Genomic DNA, 19,964 nt, shown 5'->3' on the forward strand with positions numbered 1-19,964 from the left:
GAATTAGTCACAGGGACATATAATGGAAGTCCAGAAGATGCACTTCTAATAAACTTCCAATAAACTTTCTCCAGAGCAAATGTGCATGAGAATTTTTATAACATCAGAGAAGTGTTCTGGTACAATGATACAGTGGTTTGTGGCTGAGAGACTTTCCCACATAATACCAAACAGCAGCTGGCTAGGAGAGCTAACAGTGACAGGCCCCACAGGCGTGACAAAACCCACTTGAACCAGCCTGCTATTGGCCAAGTACATCTCCATGAGACTCGAGGGACTCTGAGAAGTCAGGGCAGATGTTACATATGGTCATTTACTGTCTAGATGAGCACAACTAAGTATTTATTTCTCTGTGCTTTTTTTTTTTTTTTTTTGGTAGAATGTAATTCTAACCCTTGCAGTGTCAGCTCAAAGGCCCTAGTGGGAAGAACCACATTTTGTTTTTGTTTTCTATAAAAAAAGGAGGAGTTTTACAACTTTAAGAACTTAGAGAAGTTTTTGGTTGTGAACTCTGAATTTTTATACCTTAAAACATCAAAGATATTACTTCAGCCTGAAAATAGTCAAGGCCAAGTATTACCTCACTATAATAGAACTTTAGTATGATCTTTGTAGAAGACTGAGTTTTTATAAAAATCTATATTATTGGCTCTACTAGAATGAGTTAGCTGCAAAATATACTCTTGTAAGAGTGGGCTTATTGGATGGGATTATTTTGGTGGTGTTTAATTAGAGGACAATATCTGAAATATATAATAGATTTAGGTTCAATGTTATTTATTCTTTATGACAATAATTAGCCAAGATATTGGGTCTCCTTCCTGCCTCACAATTAGCCACTTCTTATGGGAACTTTTAGTTTGTGATAATAAGAGCATATCAGGACCAAGGAGAAGACATATCGTTGATTTCCAAACGATATAATATGTTCCCAGGTGGGAGGTGGAAGTGAAACGTCTTGTGGGTGGAACACACTCATTTCTATCACTAGTGCCTGAAACCCAGTTGACGCCCCAATGCCGTTCCATCTTCTTTTTTTTTATTCCATCTTCTTTTTCATCTCCTTCATCCCCCTGTAAAATGGCTTCTAAGTTACTAATGGGAATCTTCTAGAAATACTTTGTGTGTACTCCTGAGCTAGTCCTTCCAATGACTGCATGCCCCTGATTTTCTCTTCCTTTTTCTGGTTTGGCCTTTCTTTTGATCTGTCCTATGGCACTTGGGTAAACCACATCTTTTGGGTTTCTCTGTCTTCCACCGATATTCTGAAGTCCTTCAGGAGCCAAAATCGTATTAGTATTCTCAGGTGTCCTCAGAATTCCAGAATCAATTCTGTATTCTCTTAAGATGCAGAAAGAAAATATGTTTTCACTTTTAGCTTTACAATTTTCCATGTGGGTACCAAAGCAGGGTTGCTTGTATCCCTATTCCCCTTCAACAGCTGAGGCTTTGTTAACTGAAAGCAATTTGTCTGCCTGGCCACTTCATTCCTTTGGGTTAGTTTTCCCCAGGAGATACCCCATTCCTTCCTCCTATCAGGTTTTTGATGAGGAGTCTTGCCTTCTATAGATTTATAGCTGTCACTCATAGTGGAGTCAAGCCACTTCTACCACCAGCCTCCTTCTTGTTTTCTTCTCCCTCCCTCTCTCCCCACCTCCATAAATTAGTACAAATTGTATTTGCAAAAATAGGAAGCTCTGTTGTGTGAAATCTACTACTTATTTTCAAGAAATAGATCCATCTAATCAGGTGGGGGCAGTAGTGCCCCATTTAATTTCAAGAATTCTTGGGTGCTTGCTAGGAGAGCAGGTTTAGGTCACCTCTAGGCAGGAGGGTGGATGAACCAGGGTTAGACTTGGAGCAAGGTTACTTGAGGTAGGGCTAGGGTTGGATGGGGACAGGTCTGGTAGAGTTGGGGGGGGGTCTAAGAAGTAGGAGAAATAAAACATTAACTCTCTTTCATTAGTGGTGGCAGGTGAATGAATCTTTTTCATAAGACACTAAAAGAAGCCTAAAATAAAACTTCCCAGGAGGGAGGTTAAAAAAAATTACAAAATTGTAGGAACAAATATCATCATACTGTGTTTTAAATTGTTTCCTTTTATATACTATAAATACTAAGCCAAATATGTGAAAAGCTTCAAATGTATATTACTTTATTTAAAACATTTTATGCGAAACATTTATTTAAAACACAGACATGGCTGTCTATTCAGGGAAAAATATTAGTGTCACAGGAATTAGCAAAGTAGGTCGTATTTGACACACAGTAAAGATAATATATTTTCAGGTCTCATAAGGTTCAAGGCAAAAATTTCAGGCTAAATGGGGCAGGTATGAAATAAAAATAAACTGGAATTATTTTCCTTATTCTCTGTCTTCAAAGGACTGTTTTCTTGACCCAAACAGCATTTTCATTTTGCTTATGCTGAATTGTTCAAGAGGACAAAGCAGTATGGCAAAGGTCATCAACATGCTGGAGGTGTTTCCACACAGATTAGCCTCTCCATTGATCTGGGTACCACACTCCCATCGCTCCAGACCTTCTCAGGGTTTTTCTTGAGGACCTGTGCTCACAGTTTGGTGGATTGATTTTACTTTTCTGAACCTGCTCCCTCTTTCAAAAAAAGTGAAGGAATAGGATTTACTCAGCTGGTGATCCTCAACTCTAGTTGTGAATTGGGATCTTCTGTTGCCCAAAGCCTTTTCTGGGAGGTTCTGATTGGTAATTCTGGGGTCTTTCAGTTTGTATTTTACCAGGTGATCCTGATGTGCTGCTAAGAGATCTGGGGCTGCTCAACTGATATCTTATCCCTAAGACATAGCTGTGGATTTGGCCCAGAGAGAAGAAATTAGTCACCTGTGGAGACTTCGGTGCCTTTTTGGTAAGAATTTGCTAGTGAGAATGTGATGAGTTTGCCTTTCTGACCTGGTAACCCTCTTAGTCCAGTTCACTGATCAGTTCAACATCACTGTTTCATGACATGACATTCCTGGCACAAGCCTTTGATTTATGCTCATTTGTATGAATAAAACAAGTGCCCTTTGTTTGCAAATTAAGGAGGAGTTTTATATTAATATAAATTGGTTTAGGGTTGTGAAGGGAGTGCTGCCATTGCTCTGGTGGTATTTCTGATTAGAAATGGATTAGAAATGGAGTACTGGTTAGGGCTTGGGATCTGGGCCAAGGAAATATGTGATCTTCCCTTCATCTCCCCTTCCAGCACTACTTTGTAAAAAACATCCCCTTGCATTGGGTGAATGTGTTCAGTTGGTGGCAGCAAAGTTCTGTTACAGAAAATTCTGAGAGGCTATTGTCTTAGATATTTTGAAGAAAGCCTGAGGGAACAAAGCAGCATGTATAATAACATCCATGTTTTCTGTTAATCTGCAGAGCTATAAATATATTGTATGTGCTCAGAAAAAGGAAAAATATGTAAAAGGAAGACTTTTTGCTGTCTCTGTCTCAATATAATCCCCCAAATATGTTCTTTGTTTCCAAATCCAGAAGTACTATAGCATCAGCTTCAGATGAAAGATTTAGTCAGGTCATGATCCAAAAAGGTGGGCATTTTAGGATTTACTGTTGATTGTCATGTAAATATATTAAAATGGAAGCTTTGATCTTGAAATACATCCAAACAAGATTAATGATTTAGCATCTAGAGAAATCGAGTTTTTGATGCAATGAATGGATAAGGAAGGTTTTACAATTTTACACTGGCAAAGATAAAAATTCAACATTTGAAAAGCTATTTTAGAATTTAGTTTAATGGGAACTGTAATAAGTGCCAAAGAAAATTAGGTGGTATCAGACTAATGTATTGACTAGAAGCATTTGTAAGCAATAAACAGATGGAAATAAATGAACAAAAATGAAATGATAATTGGAAAGTTAGTACTGTGGATAGACAGTGACATTTTATAGTGTGTGCCCACAGTTTTCTGCGTATGCCCTGGTGCTGGAATTAATCATTGTGTCTGTAAAGTTGGGTGTTAATTCAGGGGCAAATGGATAATTGAACCCAAACTGGCCAACAGATTGCCTTGTAGTTGTGCTACTAAATTTAAGTGATTATCATCCCAAATGATTCACGTTCTTGGAGACAGTGTCACCAATACTGACACCATCACTGTTAGATGTGGGAGTGGGAGGAAAAGCCATATGTAGATGGAGAAAATGGAGACCCTGGGAGGGGCTCCAGCAAAACTGCTAATAAGTTATCAGGAGGATAGTGACCTCCTAATGAGAGACTCCCAACCTGAAAAATGGTTAAAATGTAAAAACATTCAAGGTTAGCAACTTAAGTTATGAATATAAATGTTCTGATGTGATGCTTTTATTATAATACTAAGCATGAAAACATCATATGATTACTAATATCTCCAAGTTCAGATTGTAATCCTTTTAAATCTCTTTTTTACACTGTTTTGATTACATAAAGATTTTTCAGAAATAGTTTTGGTTTTTACTATAAAATGATTTTTACCTGACTTGATAGTTATGTTAAAGTTGATTAAAAGCTTAAAAATGTTAGATGGTTATTTCTTAACTTCAAAGTACTTGAGTGTTGAAATAGTGACTTGTTAAAAAAAAAAGTTATTGAATGTGAGCTTAAGTCAAATAGACACCATCAAAGTTGAATGTTCCAGGTTAAAATTTCAAAGGAGTTTGGAATATAACCATGTAAATGACATTTAAAATAATGGGATTTTCCAAACTGGAAATACATTTCCATGTGCATAATTTTGAAAATATGTTTTAAAAAATACTCTTTCTGTCCCTGTCATCATATTGTCAGTCAGATCAAAGTTTGCTTCTTCTTCATCTTTCAATTTTGAAAGTATAGAAAAGCAACAGAATATTGTGAATATAAACTTTTCACTCATGAGGAGTTTATGATAAATAGCAGAAAAAAATTGCAAGGAATTTTGTAAATGAGATGCTTCTTTTGATTAAAGTTGATTCTAAAAAGAATTTGCTGCATACAATTTCCTATTTAAACACAGAAATTGATTATTTCATATATTTATTGAAATCTATATGGTAGTTACCTGATTTCAAGATAAGATTTCAGAAAGGTATTCTCCAATGTCAATAGACACAATAGACACAATTAAATGTTGAATCTTCCAGGTTAAAATTTCAGAGTAATTAGGAATATAGAATCACCTTAGGAAATTCTGGCTTGGGTGGCCCTGATACACACACACACACACACACACATACACACACATATATATAAAATCACGACTGATTCTAATAGGCCACAGGGTTGAAAATCACTGGCCCATTGTTTTTAGAGAAGGTGCCATGGCCAGTGATCATGGCCCACCATCAGTTGGTTGATTTCTTCCTGTTCTGCTGGTGAATTGCTGCCAATATAATTAAGAAATGGTGATATCTGAGAGTGTAGGTTGCAGATAGATAAGGAAGATTTTCTACGTTTTTCCACATCGTCTCTCTCCTCTATCTTCCCCTCCTCCATTGGCGTGGGTTGTCTAACCTATTTTGCCTTGCCTCTTCTCACCAGTACATTGTAATCACACATATAACAGTGATTCTAACTGGTTCGTGATAGTCAATTGTTAAGTTTTCAGGAATTTTGTGAACCAGTTGTTACACACTATCATTATCAAAAATTAAATTATATAAACTTATTTATAGTCACGTAATTTATATAAACATACTTAATTCATCTTAAAACAGAAGTACTCAGTACTCAAAACTCATTACTTTCTAATTCTTTTATTACCTTTAATCATTATCTCTGTTTCTGAGGTTATGTACATCAATTGTCTGGTGGAAGAGACTACTGTACACCTCTTCAAAACTCGGCCCTCAGTGATGTCATGTTGGTAGCTTGAAATTGGTCAGGTGGGAGTCTTTATACTACAAAATCAGCAAATGGTGCAAATTAGGACTTGATTTAGTGTCTTGTTGATTGTTTAATCAAGATTAATTAGAGATAATGTTAATGCTGATTAAACAAAGTGAGTCATGCCTGTAGTTATTAAATTATGAATAGAATTAAAAAATGAGGAAATTTTCTTCCAGTATTCACAAACTATTTCCAATTCAGCCAAGAAGTTACTCTCATCCATGATGAGTGAGTGAAGTTCCTTCATTGGCCTTCCCTATTTCACTTTAGTCTTTTTTTTTTTTTTAAATTTTTATTTATTTATTTATTTATTTTTGGCTGTGTTGGGTCCCTGCTTCTGTGCAAGGGCCCTCTCCAGTCGCGGCAAGCGGGGGCCACTCCTCACCGCGGTGCACGGGCCTCTCACCGTCGCGGCCTCCCCCGCCGCGGAGCACAGGCCCCAGACGCGCAGGCCCAGCAGCCGTGGCCCACGGGCCCAGCCGCCCCGCGGCATGTGGGATCCTCCCAGACCAGGGCCCGAACCCTCGTCCCCCGCACTGGCAGGCAGACTCTCAACCACTGCGCCACCAAGGAAGCCCCTCACTTTAGTCTTATTCCTTCACGTAAAGAAAATTATAAATCAACTTTTGTGCCACAACAACACTCATTTGTTAACGATGTGAGGAACTTCTTGGCTGAATTGGATAATAATCAAGCACATATTAATAGTCTCATTAGTGACACTTTGGAAATAGAATTATAAAAACCGGTAGTGGATTTTCAAAAAATGACATCACACTGAAGTTTTAGGTATGTGGAATTTACAATAAAGAATATTGTATATTGGGCTTCCCTGGTGGTGCAGTGGTTGAGAATCTGCCTGTCAATGCAGGGGACACGGGTTCGAGCCCTGGTCTGGGAGGATCCCACATGCCGCGGAGCAACTGGGCCCGTGAGCCAAAATTACTGAGCCTGCGCGCCACAATTACTGAGCCTGCGCGTCTGGAGCCTGTGCTCCGCAACAAGAGAGGCCGCGATAGTGAGAGGCCCGCGCACCGCGATGAAGAGTGGCCCCCGCTTGCCACAGCTAGAGAAAGCCCTCGCACAGAAACGAAGACCTAAAACACAGCCATAAAAAAAAAAAAAAAATATTGTATATTTCATTATTATTTATAAATTGTATGTTACATATCTCTTATACTAGCATAATTTATAATAAGCATGTAAAGATCCACACACACACACAAGTTCTCCCAGAGATCTGGTTATTAAACATTCACCAGCTCATCACTGCATATAATCCTTGAAGCAGAGATGGGAAGGTCATTTAGTCCAAACTTTCTACATTCAGATATTGGCTAGATGGAAATTTAAAACAGGTCAACCTGGTTAGGTTTCATGTAAAGGTAGACAGGTAGCTGCTAATGTGTGATTGCTCTTCCAAAATATTTATTTCCATTGTCCATGTATTAAATTGTACTATTAGAGATTTATTACTTTGGGTTCTGTTGTTTTTTGATCTTCTAAATACTGATTTATAAATGGTAGTATTTTTACTGGGAATACCAGTTAAAATATAGTTTCATGACATGTCTGACACCCCATCCACCCAACCCACTAAATCATAACTGTAGTGTGGTCCAAAGAAACTGTACTTTTAATGTTTCCTAGACCAGGATTTGGGAACCATTGCTTGAGTCTTGTGTTAAATATAAATAGCCCCAGAAGAGCAAGAATGTAACTCAGCTGCTGCCATAGTTAGAAAGGATTAACAGATAGCAGAGATCAAGACCACGTAGACAGAGCCTTTCTCCCCATCTCCCTGAGGCACCTGAAACTAAGTGGGATAATGAATCTTGGTAGGAGGCAGGCCAAGCACAGTCAAGCTAACTGTAAGTAGAAATTCTCTAGACACTTACATTTAACTATCTGGAAGAATATTAGAAAGGAGTCTTTTCTATTTCCTTTCCTTACTGCTCAGGCAGGAAATATGTTGTGTCTTCAAGTGCAGTGTTATGAAAATCAGGGATTGTTCATCCGTTTTGAGTTGGCCAGCTATATGGCTTCCCAGCATGCATGCGCATCTGTCAGCAATAAACGTTTAATTTTCTATGCCTATAGTTTTTACAAAACTATTGGCAGAAAATAAAATGATCATGATTCTGTATATCTGGTTGGTCATTGTGAGTCCATATTGCACTTTTCTGAGACTGGTACAGGGTCATCTAAAGGACTTACCAGGTGTCCAAGCTAAATTGATGAGAACAATCATTCTCTTCCTAACCAGACACATCCAGTTTGCCTGGAAAGCAGCAGGTTTTCCTTCTAACCATCCTATTAACCCCTAGTTGCTTTCCTTCCAAGGAGAAGGTGAAGTTTGCTAAAACTACCAGGTAAGAAGCTTATATAACTTTTATTTTTTAATACATAGGTTTGGAGTTGTAAAAAAAGTTTGTAGCTGAAAATTTACTAAGTAATGGACAAAGGTATAAATATATATTTCGCATTTCTTGAGTGGCTGGGCAAGAGTAATTAAGCAATTTTTAAGGATAGAAACTAAGCCAAAATTCTATACCGTGTGAATATCTCCTTTCTTGCTACCCAAAGGAAAACTCGATACATACATTTTACCTTTAAAATTTTAGTTATGTGTTTGATATAGCAGCTATTTTGGTTACACCGTCTTACCACTTAAATGCTTTTATCTGCAGTAATTATTAATTTATTTTAGTTCGTGGACTCCCAAAGAGTAGAGACTAATTGTTCAAGCTCTTTTGTGTATAGGATGACCATAGCACTTGGAAATACAGCTAATATTATTTTAATGTGCATTGTAGTATAGTATCATTAAGCTATTCATTCTGTTTTTGTGTTTCCACACTTGGTACTCACTCCTTATAACCTGGAGTAAGTTACACATAGATGCTCATTATGGCTAAAAGCAAGGAGGGGTGTTTCCTCCCGTTTCAGGGCAGCTGTCATTTGGTTGGGACAGACTAATGGCCTTACATATATGTTCTGTGGTCATATCACCTATGGATTTAAGGCAAACTTAGCAAGAGGAAGCAGGGAGAGAGAGGGAAGGGAGAGAGAAATTTAAATAATAGGGGCAATCCACACTTCTAATCAGGGTGTCTATAACCCAAAGTGTGAGGGGAGGTGTTAAGCTGCTGTTCTTCTTCAGGTGTTCTCAGTTCTTTCATGCCTCTCATTGCACGAGATCTTACAGAGAGATTGTGATTCTAATGTTTAAGGATAATTATTAACTAATACAATTTAGACTCCAAACACAAGCTAAGTCTTTCATTTGGTGTTAAACCAAAAAGAATAATGGAGTCCACCCCTGGAAGGAAAACTGTGATTGATTTATTGTGAGATGGTATATTAGTCTCCAATGTGGGGCTCCTAAGAGACTTTCAAGCATAATTTTGACTTTTTGTCTTATGAGGTATAAAAATCTAAAATCTAACTAGGAGGAGGCAAGTCTACTATTTATTTTCCCTTTTACCACATCGCGATAGCTAACGACACTTAACAATGAAGACAATTCATAATCACTAGTCTCAAGAATCCTATATTCATAGGATTTCTTGGGGGTAATTGTGGTTTTGGTGCTACTATTATGAAAACATAGGATTTCTGAGAGAAATAGTTTTCCCATGTTGAGCAAAAGTAGGGAAGGAGAAGTTGTACAGAGAATAGAGAATATCAGGGTCAAATGGGGTATTAGGAGTACATAATTTATAGGATTGAAAAAGTAACTTCAAAAAAAAAAAGAAAGAAAGAGAAGCAGAAAAAGGAAGAGGCAGACAAAGGAGAGCATGAAGTCTTAGCAAGCACAATAAGAGGTAGTTACCAGCAGAGGCAGAATCACGGTTAATACAACTGCAGTGTTCTGAGCATTGAGCTTGGTGCAGTGGGAGTGTTGTCCCTTTTAATATACAACTCTCTAAAGTCAGTACCAATTCAGTAGGAGAGAGAATTTGAGACATTGTGTGACAGAGAGTAAAGGCAGGCCAGAGAGATGAATTTGCCTAGATATCTGTAATTAATGTAATCTGGCTAGAGAAATTAGGGGTGTAAGTAAACTCAAGATTTGTTTAGATTGTTTACAGGTATAGTGTGGATGTTTTATTAAAGTTGTTCAATAAGCTTTAATTATATATATTTTTTTAACATCTTTATTGAAGTATAATTGCTTTACAATGGTGTGTTAGTTTCTGCTTTATAACAAAGTGAATCAGTTATACATATACATATGTTCCCGTATCTCTTCCCTCTTGCATCTCCCTCCCTCCCACCCTCCCCATCCCACCCCTCTAGGTGGTCACAAAGCACCGAGCTGATCTCCCTGTGCTATGCGGCTGCTTCCCACTAGCTATCTATTTTACATTTGGTAGTGTATATATGTCCATGACACTCTCTCACCCTGTCACATCTCACCCCTCCCCCTCCCCATATCCTTAAGTCCATTCTTTAGTAGGTCTGTGTCTTTATTCCCATCTTGCCACTAGGTTCTTCATGACCTTTTTTTTTTTTTTTTCCCTTAGATTCCATATATATGTGTTAGCATACTGTATTTGTTTTTCTCCTTCTGACTTACTTCACTCTGTATGACTCTAACTCCATCCACCTCATTAAAAATACCTCCATTTCATTTCTTTTTATGGCTGAGTAATATTCCATTGTATATATGTGCCACATCTTCTTTATCCATTCATCTGATGATGGACACTTAGGTTGCTTCCATGTCCTGGCTATTGTAAATAGAGCTGCAATGAACATTTTGGTACATGACTCTTTTTGAATTATGGTTTTCTCAGGGTATATGCCCAGTAGTGGGATTGCTGGGTCGTATGGTAGTTCTATTTGTAGTTTGTTAAGGAACTTCCATACTGTTATCCATAGTGGCTGTATCAATTTACATTCCCCCCAACAGTGGAAGAGTGTTCCCTTTTCTCCACACCCTCTCCAGCATTTATTGTTTCTAGATTTTTTGATGATGGCCATTCTGACTGGTGTGAGATGATATCTCATTGTAGTTTTGATTTGCATTTCTCTAATGATTAAGGATGTTGAGCATTCTTTCATGTGTCTGTAGGCCATCTGTATAACTTCTTTGGAGAAATGTCTATTTAGGTCTTCTGCCCATTTTTGGATTGGGTTGTTTGTTTTTTTGTTATTGAGCTGCATGAGCTGCTTATAAATCTTGGAGATTAATCCTTTGTCAGTTGCTTCATTTACAAATATTTTCTCCCATTCTGAGGGTTGTCTTTTGGTCTTGTTTATGGTTTCCTTTGCTGTGCAAAAGCTTTTAAGTTTCGTTAGGTCCCATTTGTTTGTTTGTGTTTTTATTTCCATTTCTCTAGGAGCTGGGTCAAAAAGGATCTTGCTGCGATTTATGTCATAGAGTGTTCTGCCTATGTTTTCCTCTAAGAGTTTGATAGTGTCTAGCCTTACATTTAGGTCTTTAATCCATCTTGAGTTTATTTTTGTGTATGGTGTCAGGGAATGTTCTAATTTCATACTTTTATATGTACCTGTCCAATTTTCCCAGCACCACTTATTGAAGAGACTGTCTTTTCTCCACTGTATATGCTTGCCTCCTTTATCAAAGATAAGGTGCCCATATGTGCGTGGGTTTATCTCTGGGCTTTCTATCCTGTTCCATTGATCTATATTTCTGTTTTTGTGCCAGTACCAAACTGTCTTGATTACTGTAGCTTTGTAATATAGGCTGAAGTCAGGGAGCCTGATCCCTCCAGCTCCATTTTTTGTTCTCAAGACTGCTTTGGCTATATGGGGTCTTTTGTGTCTCCATACAAATTGTGAAATTTTTTGTTCTAGTTCTGTGAAAAATGCCAGTGGTAGTTTGATAGGGATTGCATTGAATCTGTAGATTGCTTTGGGTAGTAGAGTCATTTTCACAATGTTGATTCTTCCAATCCAAGAACATGGTATATCTCTCCATCTATTTGTATCATCTTTAATTTCTTTCATCAGTGTCCTATAATTTTCTGCATACAGGTCTTTTGTCTCCTTAGGTAGGTTTATTCCTAGATATTTTATTCTTTTTGTTGCAATGGTAAACGGGAGTGTTTTCTTAATTTCACTTTCAGATTTTTCATCATTAGTATATAGGAATGCAAGAGATTTCTGTGCATTAATTTTGTATCCTGCTACTTTACCAAATTCATTGATTAGCTCTAGTAGTTTTCTGGTGGCAGTTTTAGGATTCTCTATGTATAGTATCATGTCATCTGCAAACAGTGACAGCTTTACTTCTTCTTTTCCGATTTGGATTCCTTTTATTTCTTTCTCTTCTCTAATTGCTGTGGCTAACACTTCCAAAACTATGTTGAATAATAGTGGTGAGAGTGGGCAACCTTGTCTTGTTCCTGATATTAGTGGAAATGGTTTCAGTTTTTCACCATTGAGGACAATGTTGGCTGTGGGTTTGTCATATATGGCCTCTGTTATGTTGAGGAAAGTTCCCTCTATGCCTACTTTCTGCAGGGCTTTTATCATAAATGGGTGTTGAATTTTGTCGAAAGCTTTCTCTGCATCTATTGAGATGATCATATGGTTTTTCTCCTTCAATTTGTTAATATGATGTATCACGTTGATTGATTTGCATATATTGAAGAATCCTTGCATTCCTGGAATAAACCCCACTTGATCATGGTGTATAATCCTTTTAATGTACTGTTGGATTCTGTTTGCTAGTATTTTGTTAAGGATTTTTGCATCTATGTTCATCAGTGATATTGGCCTGTAGTTTTCTTTCTTTGTGACATCTTTGTCTGGTTTTGGTATCAGGGTGATGGTGGCCTCGTAGAATGAGTTGGGGAGTGTTCCTCCCTCTGCAATATTTTGGAAGAGTTTGAGAAGGATAGGTGTTAGCTCTTCTCTAAATGTTTGATAGAATTCGCCCGTGAAGCCATCTGGTCCTGGGCTTTTGTTTGTTGGAAGATTTTTAATCACAGTTTCAATTTCAGTGCTTGTGATTGGTCTGTTCATATTTTCTATTTCTTCCTGGTTCAGTCTCGGTAGGTTGTGCATTTCTAAGAATCTGTCCATTTTCTTCCAAGTTGTCCATTTTATTGGCATAGAGTTGCTTGTAGTAATCTCTCATGATCGTTTGTATTTCTGCAGTGTCAGTGGTTACTTCTCCTTTTTCATTTCTAATTCTATTGATTTGAGTCTTCTCCCTTTTTCTCTTGATGAGTCTGGCTAATGGTTTATCAATTTTGTTTATCTTCTCGAAGAACCAGCTTTTAGTTTCATTGATTTTTGCTATTGTTTCCTTCATTTCTTTTTCATTTATTTCTGATCTGATCTTTATGATTTCTTTCCTTCTGCTAGCTTTGCGTTTTTTTTGCTCTTCTTTCTCTAATTGCTTTAGGTGCAAGGTTAGGTTGTTTATTCGAGATGTTTCCTGTTTCTTGAGGTAGGCTTGTATTGCTATAAACTTCCCTCTTAGCACTGCTTTTGCTGCATCCCATAGGTTTTGGGTCATCGTGTCTCCATTGTCATTTGTTTCTAGGTATTTTTTGATTTCCCCTTTGATTTCTTCAGTGATCACTTCGTTATTAAGTAGTGTATTGTGTAGCCTCCATGTGTTTGTATTTTTTACAGATCTTTTCCTGTAATTGATATCTAGTCTCATAGCATTGTGTTCGGAAAAGATACTTGATACGATTTCAATTTTCTTAAATTTACCAAGGCTTGATTTGTGACCCAAGATATGATCTATCCTGGAGAATGTTCCATGAGCACTTGAGAAAAATGTGTATTCTGTTGTTTTTGTGTGGAATGTCCTATAAATATCAATTAAGTCCATGTTGTTTAATGTATCATTTAAAGCTTGTGTTTCCTTATTTATTTTCATTTAGGATGATCTGTCCATTGGTGAAAGTGGGGTGTTAAAGTCCCCTAATATGATTGTGTTACTGTCGATTTCCCCTTTTATGCCTGTTAGTATTTGCCTTATGTATTGAGGTGCTCCTATGTTGGGTTCATAAATATTTACAATTGTTATACCTTCCTCTTGGATCGATCCCTTGATCATTATATAGTGTCCTTCTTTGTCTCTTGTAATAGTCTTTATTTTAAAGTCTATTTTGTCTGATATGAGAATTGCTACTCCAGCTTTCTTTTCATTTCCATTTGCATGGAATATCTTTTTCCATCCCCTCACTTTCAGTCTGTATGTGTCTCTAGGTCTGAAGTGGGTCTCTTGTAGACAACATATATATGGGTCTTGTTTTTGTATCCATTCAGCCAGTCTGTGTCTTTTGGTGGGAGCATTTAATCCATTTACATTTAAGGTAATTATCGATATGTATGTTCCTATTTCCATTTTCTTAAATGTTTTGGGTTTGTTATTGTAGGTGTTTTCCTTCTCTTGTGTTTCTTGCCTAGAGAAGTTCCTTTAGCATTTGTTGTAAAGCTGGTTTGGTGCTGCTGAACTCTCTCAGCTTTTGCTTGTCTGTAAAGGTTTTAATTTCTCCATCAAATCTGAATGAGATCCTTGCTGGGTAGAGTAACCTTGGTTGTAGGTTTTTCTCCTTCATGACTTTAAGTATATCCTGCCACTCCCTTCTGGCTTGCAGAGTTTCTGCTGAAAGATCAGATGTTAACCTTATGGGGATTCCCTTGTGTGTTATTTGTTGTTTTTCCCTTGCTGCTTTTAATATGTTTTCTTTGTATTTAATTTTTGATAGTTTGATTAATATGTGTCTTGGCATGTTTCTCCTTGGATTTATCCTGTATGGGACTCTCTGTGCTTCCAGGACTTGATTAACTATTTCCTTTCCCATATTAGGGAAGTTTTCAACAATAATCTGTTAAAATATTTTCTCAGTCCCTTTCTTTTTCTCTTCTTCTTCTGGGACCCCTATAATTCGAATGTTGGTGCGTTTAATGTTGTCCCAGAGGTCTCTGAGACTGTCCTCAGTTCTTTTCATTCTTTTTTCTTTATTCTGCTCTGCAGTAGTTATTTCCACTATTTTATCTTCCAGGTCACTTATTGATTCTTCTGCCTCAGTTATTCTGCTATTGATCCCATCTAGAGTATTTTTAATTTCATTTATTGTGTTTTTCATCGTTGTTTGGTTCCTCTTTAGTTCTTCTACATCCTTGTTAAATGTTTCTTGCATTTTGTCTATTTATTTCCAAGATTTTGGATCATCTTTACTATCATTATTCTGAATTCTTTTTCAGGTAGACTGCCTATTTCCTCTTCATTTGTTAGGTCTGGTGTGTTTTGACCCTGCTCCTTCACCTGCTGTGTGGTTTTTTGTCTTCTCATTTTGCTTATCTTACTGTGTTTGGGGTCTCCTTTTCACAGGCTGCAGGTTTGTAGTTCCCATTGTTTTTGGTATCTGTCCCCAGTGGCTAAGGTTGGTTCAGTGGGTTGTGTAGGCTTCCTGGTGGAGGGAACTAGTGCCTGTGTTCTGGTGGATGAGGTTGGATCTTGTCTTTCTGGTGGGCACGTCCACGTCTGGTGGTGTGTTTTGGGGTGTCTGTGGCCTTATTAAGATTTTAGGCAGCTTCTCTGCTAATGGATGGGGCTATGTTCCTGTCTTGCTAGTTGTTTGGCATAGGGTGTCCAGCACTGTAGCTTGCTGGTTGTTGAGTGAAGCTGGTTCTTGATGTTGACATGGAGAGCTCTGAGAGATTTTTGCCATTTTTTATTACGTGGAACTGGGAGGTCTCTTGTGGACCAGTGTCCTGAAGTTGGCTCTCCCACCTCAGAGGCACAGCCCTGATGCCTGGCTGGAGCACCAAGAGCCTTTCATCCACACAGCTTCATGCAGGGCAATTCTCCTTCAATCTGTCTCCTACATTGGCCTTCCATGCAAAGGTTTGTTAACAGCTGTGGGAGACTTTCTTCAAACTTTTCATTAGGTGGAACTTCCCTGGTGGTCCAGTGGTCAAGACTTCCTGCTCCAATGCAGGGGGCACAGGTTCAATCCCTGGTTAGGGAACTAGGATCCTGCATGTCCCTCAGCACGGTCTTATTCTCCAGGTCCAGCATACCCTGATGCTGGCAGACAAGCCTTTCTTCCTGGTGCTGGAGGAAGATGGCACAACTGTAGAGACAGGAGAGTATTTCCAATCCCTGGCAGATGACACCGTGTTCATGGTCCTCCATAAGGGGCAGAAATGGCAGCCCCTATCAGAGCAGGTGATGTCCCACCTTCCTCCTGATATTCTGAGTTTCACACGTGGGTCTTGAGTGGCTGATCACTGTCTCTTGGCACTGAGGCCTCCCAGCCTAGGGATAATTAGGTTTCTTCCTTTTCTTCTGGAAGGTTGGAGATTAATGGAGTCGCACCAGCTAACCTTTTCCAGGCATCATCAGCAACGTCGAAGCTCCAGCAAACGGTCAGGGCCCCTGGATGACCAGCCTTTCTCGGGGCTGCTGCGGCCAGAGAACCTCAGTAGGGAGGAGCTGGTTGATGTGCTCTTTAATTATATTCTTGCCTATATTCTAAAATCTTCAGTGTCCCATCTTTATTTCTTAGTGCTTGTACTCTTCAGCTATTCCATAAATTTTTAACCTATGAGTTTGTCTTTTATTCCCTTGAGATCATATTCTTCCTTGGCTTGTAAATTGCAAAGATTCTGAGACCAGATTGAAGATGATTCGTGGGTTCATGTGATAGAAAAAGACCAGCGTGGGGAAGTGAAAAAAATGAAGATGATATTATAGTTGCAATGTGTTGCCACCATCTAAGTGACCATATGATTAGTACCATTCACTCTGCTTTAGATATATTAAGTGTAACCAGCAAGAGGAGTCACACAAAGTTGTGGAGGGCTTTTATGTAGGAGAGTACCATGGTTTGATTTACATTTTAAAAAGGTCATTCTTCCAGCTACATGGAAAACAGATGGGGCAAGAAAACCCCAAGGAAGCAAGGAACCAGTTAGGCCACTGAGGTTGTCCAAGCCAGAGATAATGGTGGCAAAGATTAGGGTAGTCATGGTGGAGATGGAGACAAGCAGGCAGATTGGAGTGTTCTTTAGAGGCAGAGTTTTATAATATCAGAATCATATCTTTTATTTGATTTAAAAATTATTCATAATTACAAAAATATACTTTTGTATATTGTTATTATAAAACCAATCTCTCAAAGTTGTTATTAGGATTAACTGAGGTAATATATGTAAAGTCTCACAAGATATGAATGAGCTTTTAAATAAATATTGGAGAGGCAGTGTGAGTACAAGGAGTACAAGGAGTAGAAAGAGAACTTACTTCAGCAATCAGCAATCATTTTCTAATCCCTGTTTTACCAAACTTAATGAGACCTACATATATTAGCTATCTATAGCAGTTACAAGTTACCCCCAAATTTAGCAGCTTTAACAACAAGTATTTATGTTCTCATACATTTTCTCACAGTAAGGAATTTAGGATAGGCTTAGCTAGGTGGCTCTGGCTCAGGGCCTCTCATGAGGTGCATTTAAGGTATTGACCCGGACTGCAGTCATCTGAAGGCTTGACTGTAGCTGTAAGACCTGCTTCCAAGCTGGCTCATTCACACGGATGTCCTCAATTCCTAGCCATGTGAAATTTTCCATAAGGGTGTGTAATGGACTGAATGTTTGTGTCTCCCCAAAATTCATACATTGAAGCTTTTACCACTAATGTCGCTATATTTAGAGACAGAGCCTTTGAGGAGGTGATAAAGGTTAAATGAAATCATAAGGGTGGAGCCCTAATCTGGTAGAGCTTGTGCCCTTATAAGAAGAAGAGACACCAGAGCTGGATCTCTCTACCATGTGAGGACACAGTGTGAAGGCAGCTGTCTGCAAGCCAGAAAGAAAGCCCTCACTGGGAACTGAATCAGATGGCACCTTGATCTTGTACTTCCCATCCTCCAGAACTGTGAGAGATAAATTTCTGTTATTTAAGCCACCTGGTCTGTAGTATTTTGTTACGGCAGCCTGAACTGACTAGTGCAGGCTGCTTGAATAGTCTCACAACATGGCAGCTAGTGTGCCCAGAATGAGCCATCCAAGAGGAAATCTCAATGTTTTTTATGATCTAGTCTCAGAAATCACTAAGCAACACTGCTGCCATATTCTAAGTCACTAAGTCCAACCTACACCCAAGAGGAAGAGAATTAGTTTTCACCTCTGCAAATAATTTGTGAACATATTTTAAAATCACCTCAAGGCCTTTATGCAAGCTTTTTTTTCTTTTATGAAGAGAGGCTTATAATAAAGTACATTCAAAGGATTAAATTAGGTAGTGAGTATTATCATTTGACTAGCTAGGTGGCTGCTCAATAAAAGTTTCCTTCCTTGATAATTTAGAGATAATCTAGAAGCTAAGAGAGGAAAAGTAGGACAGTGTAGTTCTTTTGGGTGCCCTCTAAGTGTGTCTTTTATCCTTCCTCTGTTCATGATAACAATTTTTGCATCAAGTAACACATCTTAAACTCTACTTATCTAATTTAATTAGGCACATGAACTTGTGACTATTCTTTTTTCTCTTTGAGATGAAAATATAAGCCTCTCAGGAATTTTCTGAATGTAGAAACTCTTACATATGTCAGTGATGTATTTTCTTAATTTTCTATATATAGGAATTTAAGGAATGAAATTTTAAATTAAAATAATGTATCTCTGATACAAGTAAATGAAGATCAGTATTATCTAAAAATAGAACAGAAATTCATAATTAAAAAAGCATTTCCAACTGTAGCCTTATTATTTCATCATGTTTCCAGCTGTGGGTGACTTTACATATCTTCAGGCGTAATCGCATATCAGTATGCGTGGAGTGACTTTCTTAATGTCCATTAATTCTTGCATAAACTCTTTGCATAAATCTGTACCAATCAGGATGTGATTAGAACCTTATTGTCTTGCAAAATCTAACTGTATTGAAGTAAGATTCAGGAAGAAGCTTTGACTTTTTTTGTCTTTACTTTTTAAAGAAATCCATTCTCTGAACTATAGGATTTGAATGAGATAATGGTGAAGTACCTTATGAAGTGGGACACTCAGCACATCAGGAGGCCATTGTACTGATTGTTTTGAAGGCCAGAATTTGTGGTTTGAAGGAAGTATTTAAGATATTTTAAAAGTTGAATTGACTATAATATTTGAATATAATTTTTTCAATGCATGACATAATTTTTCATTTTCAGTAAACAATTAAAAAATCTAGAGCAGAACAATGCACCTTAAATTGAGAAGAAGTACCTCAGATATGGGCAAGGTCTCTCTTGCCCAGGATCTCAGGAGTAATATCAGGGATAAATAGATAAGGCTATTGATATTTGGGCTACATTAATTAGCAAATATATAAGTTTAATGCATAAATGAATAGAACCTAAGAGAAGAGAGAGAATCTGGATTTGATAAACTTCAAGGTTAAGGAAGATAACATGGTTTCACTTAGAGCGATTATATTGATTCATCTTATCAGAAGACAGAACCCACTGCCTAGTAAATCTGTATGGTTCTTATTGTTAGTCTCCATTTGGGCGGAATTTCTAACCACATCTAATTTCTAAGTGTGATACTTTTGTGTATGGTTTCCATTTCAAATGGTGATTTGGGGGAAGTTTCACTTAAATTACTACCTATATGCCTTATCTGTTGAGGTCTGACATTTCTCCTGAGATCCTAACCTATACATAGCAATCTCCTGTTTATCTGCAGTAGGGTATCCCACAGGCTATTGAAAATTGACAGTTCCATAGACAAACTCTTCATCTTGACCTCCAAACCTTTTCCTGTCCCTTAATCTTTTAACCCAGTGAAACCACTGGCATCATCCACTTACTATGCTGGAAACCCGAATATCATGCTTGATTCTTTCTTCTCTGTTACTTTCCCCTTCCCCCTCTCTCTTTCTCTTCCACAAACAAATTAATCATCTGATCCTATTTATTTCATCTCCTAAATGTCTCTCTTGTCTGCCTCCTCTGCTTCCACCCTCTGGCCACTGATAGAGTTAGGCTTTTATTATTTCTCTTAGTTGGTCATCTGGTTTCTTATCTTTCTCCAGTTTTTCCTTTATTATGGTCAGAGTGATTTTTGTAAAAGGCATATCTGATCATGCTACTCTCAGGT

General features: G+C 37.9%; 1 long non-coding RNA gene across 1 annotated transcript in view; it reads left to right on the forward strand.

Annotated features, from left to right (window-relative positions):
• The window catches only part of LOC309656122, an 870,723-nt gene that overhangs the window by 202,870 nt on the left and 647,889 nt on the right, over nt 1-19,964 (forward strand). Inside the window, exon 2 of the long non-coding RNA XR_014261149.1 lies at nt 2,746-2,885. This is a non-coding gene — a long non-coding RNA (uncharacterized lncRNA). The remainder of the gene's footprint in view (nt 1-2,745; nt 2,886-19,964) is intronic.

Source organism: Balaenoptera physalus (assembly GCF_965194825.1).
Source record: "Balaenoptera physalus genome assembly, chromosome: 2".
Classification (NCBI taxonomy): Eukaryota; Metazoa; Chordata; class Mammalia; order Artiodactyla; family Balaenopteridae; genus Balaenoptera; species Balaenoptera physalus.